The 7,309-nt window shown below is 30.4% G+C and overlaps 1 long non-coding RNA gene across 1 annotated transcript; it reads left to right on the top strand.

The window, feature by feature from the left end:
• Window positions 1-3,101: 3,101 nt before the first annotated feature.
• On the top strand, window positions 3,102-3,840 carry LOC149162140 (uncharacterized). Its single transcript, XR_016261535.1, has 3 exons — window positions 3,102-3,238; window positions 3,335-3,462; window positions 3,557-3,840. It is a non-coding gene; the product is annotated as an uncharacterized LOC149162140 (long non-coding RNA).
• The last annotated feature ends 3,469 nt before the right edge of the window (window positions 3,841-7,309 follow it).

Here is a 7,309-nt window from a genome sequence, read left to right as displayed (position 1 = left end):
ATCTAGACTAGTTTTAGAAATCTTATGAATTTCAAGTTATAAGGTTTTAATAAAAGATTAATTTTGTCACAAATGAACATTGTGTGTTTGTATGTCAATGGGGTTATTCCCAGTGGTTGGGTAGAATGGCTACTATCTTCCTTACCCAAGTTCAAATCCTTGCTAGTGACATGTTGAGCTATAATGCCTTGATAAATATCTAGCAACCTCACTCTAGATTTGTTTGATGTCTGAACAAGTGCCATATGAAGTGAGTTATCCATAGTTATGATTTTTTAATTGCATATATATATATATATATATATATATATATTAATTATTTTTTAATTAATAATAACTTAAAATAAAATTATAATTTAAAATGTAGTTTATACGTACACACACACACACACACATATAAGCACGCTGAAATGTATCATGAAGTATGTACTTTGATGCTTATTAGTCCCTGCAAAGGTAAAGTTCTAGCCATTGATTTTCCTGTTGACACTATTAGTTTAGCATTGTTTTTCAAAGATTTGATTGACCCATAATTTTGAAGGTCTTATTGCAGCCTTTGTGCCATGTGGATAACTGCCTCAGAATTTTTTCATTTTTTGCCATAATTTTTGGATGTAGTTGCAATACTTATGCCATGATTTCTAAATATTGTTTCATTTCTAATCCTTGAAAATAACTCATACTCATGTAAATAACTTATTTGCTATGCACCATAATTTAAGCAAGCATTTGCATAAAAAATGCATAGGAACAAGACGAAAATCAATATACCTACGAGAGTTACTGCCTACCATGTTTTATTCAACACTTTAACATTTAAGAGTAAAAGTGTAAATGTGCAAACTTAGTAGTGGTTACTACCTACCAAAAATATATGCAAGTCCTTATTCCTTAGTATACAATTAAAAGATGAAGGCTTTTCATGTTTGAACATAAACAATTTTGTTTATTTTATATAAGGTTATTAAGAATATAAAAAATAATGATATTTTGTTCATATTTAAAACAACATGACAAATTAAAGAAACTTCTCTCCAAACAAATAAATTCAACACGTATACTCCATGGATCGTTGAGGCACTTACCTCTAACAAACCTCCCCTTACAATTTTAGAATCTAAAGGGTTGCCCTAACCATTTGGATGCACATTTTTCTTTTGGTTTATCCTTTTGTTTTTGACTGTTAAATTCAGTTAATACCATTATCAATGCACAACATCAAATTCTTCATTGATAGTAGGTATTGATATGAGTATGTCATTATTAGGTTTTACATTTTAAAAAGTCTTAGAAACATCTTGGGTTCTTTCATTCGTCGTGAAATATATGTACATAGTGTTTTATAGTGTTTCTTTTGTTGTTGTAATTTGTCAATCTTTCTCTATATCATAATATGTTTTTAGATTTTCTATTAGTTCATATATGGTTTAGGGTTGTTTTGGTTCTGTAATCTTTTTGATATTTTGAACAACAATCAACATTTTATCATATTTTTGCTTTCTATAAACATTTGGATACCTTATGAATTGTTTAGTGTTTATGACTTCAAGTGATCTCGAATATTACAACAACTATGGATCTTTTAATTCTATCATGCTTTACAAAAGAATTTTGATACTCATTATGGCCATTAAATAGATGTTTTATCTAGCATGGTAGAAGATAGAAGGATTTAGGGTTTGATATTTTCTTGTATGCATATATCATAATTGCTCTTATGAATAATATGGAGGTAAATTTTATTAGAAGCAAATGCTTTTAACTTTTTTGGGTTGCAATGTCTATGCAAAGAGCATTGTTGAACCTAGTGAAACTATATCAAATGTTATCTTTATCTTATAATAATAAAAAAAGCATGATTTAAACATCAAACAACCTAGAAATTGGACTTTGCGAAAACTCTCAGTATGGCTCTTTTATGATATTTAAAAAAACTCATGAATAAAATGCGATTACATTTCAAAATATATTTTAAAGCATTGTTTAATTATTTTACATTTCTATTTTTTTCATTGAAATTTGATAATATAATTGAGATATATTACAGATTTAAGGAATAACTAAGTGAAACAATGTTTTTGTTTTTATTTTCCAATTGCATAAATAATATTGAATTTTTTTTAATTGTAAAAATAAATTCGGAACATAATTTTTTTGATATATTTAAATTATACAAATTACTCAACTTATCTATCCAAATTCAACCAAAATTAATTGAAAAATATAACCAGACAAGCTCCGTAAAATAATTCGTATTGTACTTTGAAGTAAGGCAGTCATTAGCCTTAAATTCTATTTCTAGGAGCTTGAAGGAGCTTGGATTGTTTTCTGTTGCTGGACAACACTTGTGTTAAGTTGGGGACATTTAGTCCTCAGAAGGATCAGCATACGTACATTACGAAAGAGGAGATTGACGACTTCTGAAATTTTGGTAAGGGGATACTACGGAGCCGTAACCAAGGTATTAACAATATTTACGGCTATATATTTAAAATATAAACAATGATATGAGCTTCTTGTGGCTAGTTATGTTACCAAATTATTTTACTTTTGTTTTCAAACATTATTTTTTATTTTTTACAATATAAACAGATAATTTAAATATATATATATATTTTAAATATATATATATATATATATAATTTAAATATTTTTTCAACTATTTTCCTAAAAAAATATTATTAATTTTAATATCAATGTTTTTTTAACTACTTAGTGTGATAGATAGTTTGAACCAGAAAACTAGTAAATAGATAATTTAAACCAGAAAACTAGTAAATACCTTGTAAGGTTATGTAAGGTATTGTAATATACCCCAAACACTCACCCAATTTTCTTTTTATACTTTACACATCTAATATGAATATCAATTTACTATTATAATAACATATCACCACACCAAACTAAATATAAGTGCTTGAAATGCATGGTTTAATTTTTGTTCATGAAATGCTTTATCTACATATTGTTGGTGTCAGATATAATGTGGACCTTGTGGGGTGTTGAGTTGACTTTGTGTTACAATCGTTGCATATATATATAGTCTACATAACTTGGGTTGTGAAATTTATTGTAAACACCTGTATGGTTATGGAGACTTCTGAAAAAAAAGGAGGCATGGCATCACAGCCACCATTGATCCATTAGGGTTTGATCAGATGACACAAGTTGGTTTGATTAGTTAATGGGGTAACCAACTCACCCCATTAACTCTCCAAATTTCCTTTGGCATTCTCAGGTTAAGAAAAACCCTTTTAACTCCAATGTCGATTCTCTACTTTTATGCTCAGAAGAATGGTTTTAACTTTAGCATTAATGTTTTGTTTTCACACAGGGTAGCCCAACAACTCGATTGGAGACCACAGGTCATCAAGTATATGGTTGTTCTACACACTATGCATTCTTAAAATTAAGATAGCAAAATCCTCATTTCTATACTTACAGGTTGGGGTTTTCTTGCAGGTATGTCCATACTACTCACTGTTTCTTTACGAACTCTATCTAGTTTCCCAGTCGTTATTGACAAGTGCTCACCCCAAACTCAATTTCTTGACAGGGTTATTGCGCCAATGATTCTCTGGGTTATTTGCTTCATGCCCTAACACAAGAAAATTTATTATTAAGCTGTACAAAATAGGGTGTTTTCATCTTTAGAGTTGCATAAATTTTCCGGGGTTCTCTGCTATGAAACCCTCGAGTTTCTACTTCTATCGAGAATTGGGACTTTATTGTCTTGATGAAACATACAACTTCTTTCCTGTGACTTCAAGCCAATCACTGAATTATGTAATTTATGTATTTGGACTTGTTGAATAGTTAGTAGCCCTCGTTCAACTTTGAGTACAATTCTGTGTATTTATATCTATTTTTGCATACTTTCCAGTTAACTTATTTGTATGGTTTTGCAACCCTGGGGGTTTGGCAATATAGATATTGGCAGTGACTTATATGGAAAAAGGGTTTTCTTATTATATATGTCCCTCACATCCTATCCACTCTAAAGATATGAAATCCTATAGACCTTAAAGATATGAAAGGTGTGTATTTGATCCACTGTTTCTGTGGGACCCCTTAGGGAAACTGGTCGCTCCGTTAATCAATGGATTAGTGAGCATGTAGCGCATAGGCGTTCCGCTTTAGCTGATCACGCGGAGAAAACCAAGCATCATGTTTGTATTGAGGAAGCTAGTGTTATTGCTAAGGTTTCACACTTCCATCATCGGAAATTTAGGGAGGGGCTTGAGATTGAAAAGAGGCCCAGTAATCTCAATAGAGATTATCACTGGAAAATTGAAAAGAGGCCCAGTAATCTCAATAGAGATTATCACTGGAAAATTGAAAAGAGGCCGAGTAATCTCAATAGACATGATGACTGAAAAATGATGGTTGGAAAATCAGTTGGTGTTGGGTCCTTATTTATTTATTTTTTAATATAAATATAATTTTAATTATATTTTAATTTTAATATAACTTCATATAATTTTAAATAATATAATAATGTTAATTAATATAATATAATTAAAATTATTTTAATTATATTATATTAATTAAAATAATTTTAATTATATATATTATATTAATTAAAATTTTAATTATATTTATTAATTTTAGTTACTATGGGACTTATTTGCTTTTTAATTATTTATTAAAAATTTTAATTTTCTATTACTATTAGTATTTAACTATTATCATAATATTATGACTGGTCCCTCTCTAAATTAAATTTTATTTATTAATTATTATTTATAACTAAATAAATATAATTTTAATTTATATAATTATTTATTTATTTATAAACTAAATAAATATATTATAACTTTATATAATATATAATAATTAAATAGAATTTTAATTCTGAATTAATTTTAGTTAGGACCGACAGGACAAGATATGACATAGTGTCATTGTATCTTGTATTCCATAGATTGTTGGATTATTTAGATTGGTTTAATATAACGAAGATTGGGTTGTACATATTTGTACAAGATTGTTGGATTATTTAGATTGGTTTAATATAACGAAGATTGGGTTGTACATATTTGTACAATATTTTGTAAAAAGTTGTCTATACTTGTGCTATACTTGTGCATGTGTGATTTAATGCTCATAATATTATTTTTAAGGGACTGGTCTCTCTCTAGATTAATTTTTATTTATTAATTAATTTATTATTTATATTTATTTATTTTTTCCTAGATATAATTTTTATTATTTATCTTTAACTAACTATTATAATTGTTTAATTATTTTAATTATTTATTAATATTTTTTATCATATTATTATTTTATTTATTGGTCTAGCCCCCAGGTTAATAATAGGGTTTTTGATCCCTGGACCTAGTCAAAAGTAGCTGTTGTCTTTTTAGTCGTTGGAGGCTTTGCTCTGTCTATTTAACCTGCTAAGCTGGATCTGTTTCTTCAACTTGTCCTGACGATGAACCACACTGGTTGGTTCGAAACGCGTCGACAAATGATGTCTCATGCGATCTTCGCCGAAAAACCCTTTATAAAAATATGTTACATTTTATTTATGCCAATATTGGTAACTACGTTGTTGGACATATTCTTTCGGGTTGTGTTTAATTTTCTGTAATAAACACGTTTTTACGTCTTTCACATAGCTGCGACTAGAATACATTAAGATGGAAATGTTTCTATTCTGAATGCACATAGGAATTGCAGGTCTGTGGCCTGGGCTGCTGACCACATCGGCTTGGCTCGAGGCCCTAACCCAAAATTCTCTCTGGTTACTACGCATTACATTTTTGATATGCAATGAAAGGGTTTGAATGATTTGTATATTTTTTCTTTTACAAAATGTCGTAGTAGCCATTGTAACAGATTATTAGAATTATATTCATTTTATGTATTTGTTTACAATATTCTTTTACGTAAATCTTTATTTCGAGTATCTCTTCTGACTCTTGCAGCATGAGTTTTGTTGAGTCGAATCTGTATTTTATTTGATGAGATATACAATGTTACGGTGTCTACAATATTGTATATATAAAAATTGTTTTTCACTGTTCGACTATGGTATCGACCAAGTGGTTATCTTGAATTTTCTTTTCTCAAGTAGAAGAATACACCCAGTAAACAAGGGACTGAGGCCTGGGCTACTGATACTGGCTTGGCCCAGGACTCTAACCCTGGCTTGCCCAGAACTCTAACCCGAAGTTTACTTAAGGTATTCATCTACCCTTCATAGGTACATAATATTCCTACTACAATATTGGTTCTATAATTTCCTCTATTTGCATGTTTTCCAGTGAATGGAAACCTGATAATTTCAGGATCTGCTCTCCTATCTAGAAATGCAATTATTTTACTTACGTAACATTTCATAAATAAACACAATATTAACTTTAAATATGGAAAATTATCATCCTTCTAATTGAGCCTTCATCCATAAAACCAAACACAAGTATAGAGTTTAATAACACTTATCTGGTTTGTGCCAGTCAACCATAAACCACCAGAGTAGTGAATGCTCCTCCCATCTAACGAGATCAGTCACTCACTTCATCTTCCCCCGAGCCGAGCCGTTTCATCTCCAGGGAAGTTCAAAACTCAGTTTTCATTTTCACACAATAACTATTTGGCCCCAACCAACCTGCAATCTATAAGTTCTAATGGCTTAATCAACTCAATAATTTCAGGCTGACAATATCTTATCAGAGCCTCTATAGTCTCTCCTTTCTCCTTCTTTCCCCAAGTTCCTTCTTATTACCCTCTTGGATTTTCCCCTAATTTTTGTATTCTCAAGGAGGAGTTTGGACAGGTGACTGCCTAGCCCATAACTATTTCTAATTACCAAGAGAAGAAATTATCTCTGCATTTCTTTACCCAATGTGAGGTTATGATTAATCTGCATAAGCATTTATGTTTTATATTTTATTTTCTAAAAAGTAAAATAACACATAATATAAATATTCATCCCTTTACATAGCCCACACACAACACAATACCTCTTTCACCTACAGTAAATAAATATTTACAAGTTTTACCAGGGGATATTACAGCCCCCGCCTACCCCTCTCTCCTCCTTGAGCGAAACACTGTCCCAATGGTGGTCTCTTCTAGGCAATGGTGGTCTCTTCTAGGCTAAAGTGCTTGCACTGCACTTTAACTTGATTAATAGTTTGCTTCCACCGTCCCAATGGTGGTCTCTTCTAGGCTAAAGTGCTTCCACTGCACTTTAACTTGGGTAATAGTTTGCTTCCGTATCAATACTTCTCTCTGATCGAGAATTCGTCTAGACACTCTCCATCCAACGCAATCTACATCACAATTATTTAAGTTGTCATCA

Source organism: Pinus tabuliformis, chromosome 5_2 (genome assembly GCF_031772625.1).
Source record: "Pinus tabuliformis cultivar Carrire ecotype Pingquan chromosome 5_2, CPIR1, whole genome shotgun sequence".
NCBI lineage: Eukaryota > Viridiplantae > Streptophyta > Pinopsida > Pinales > Pinaceae > Pinus > Pinus tabuliformis.
This window is presented reverse-complemented; position numbering and strand designations above follow the sequence as displayed.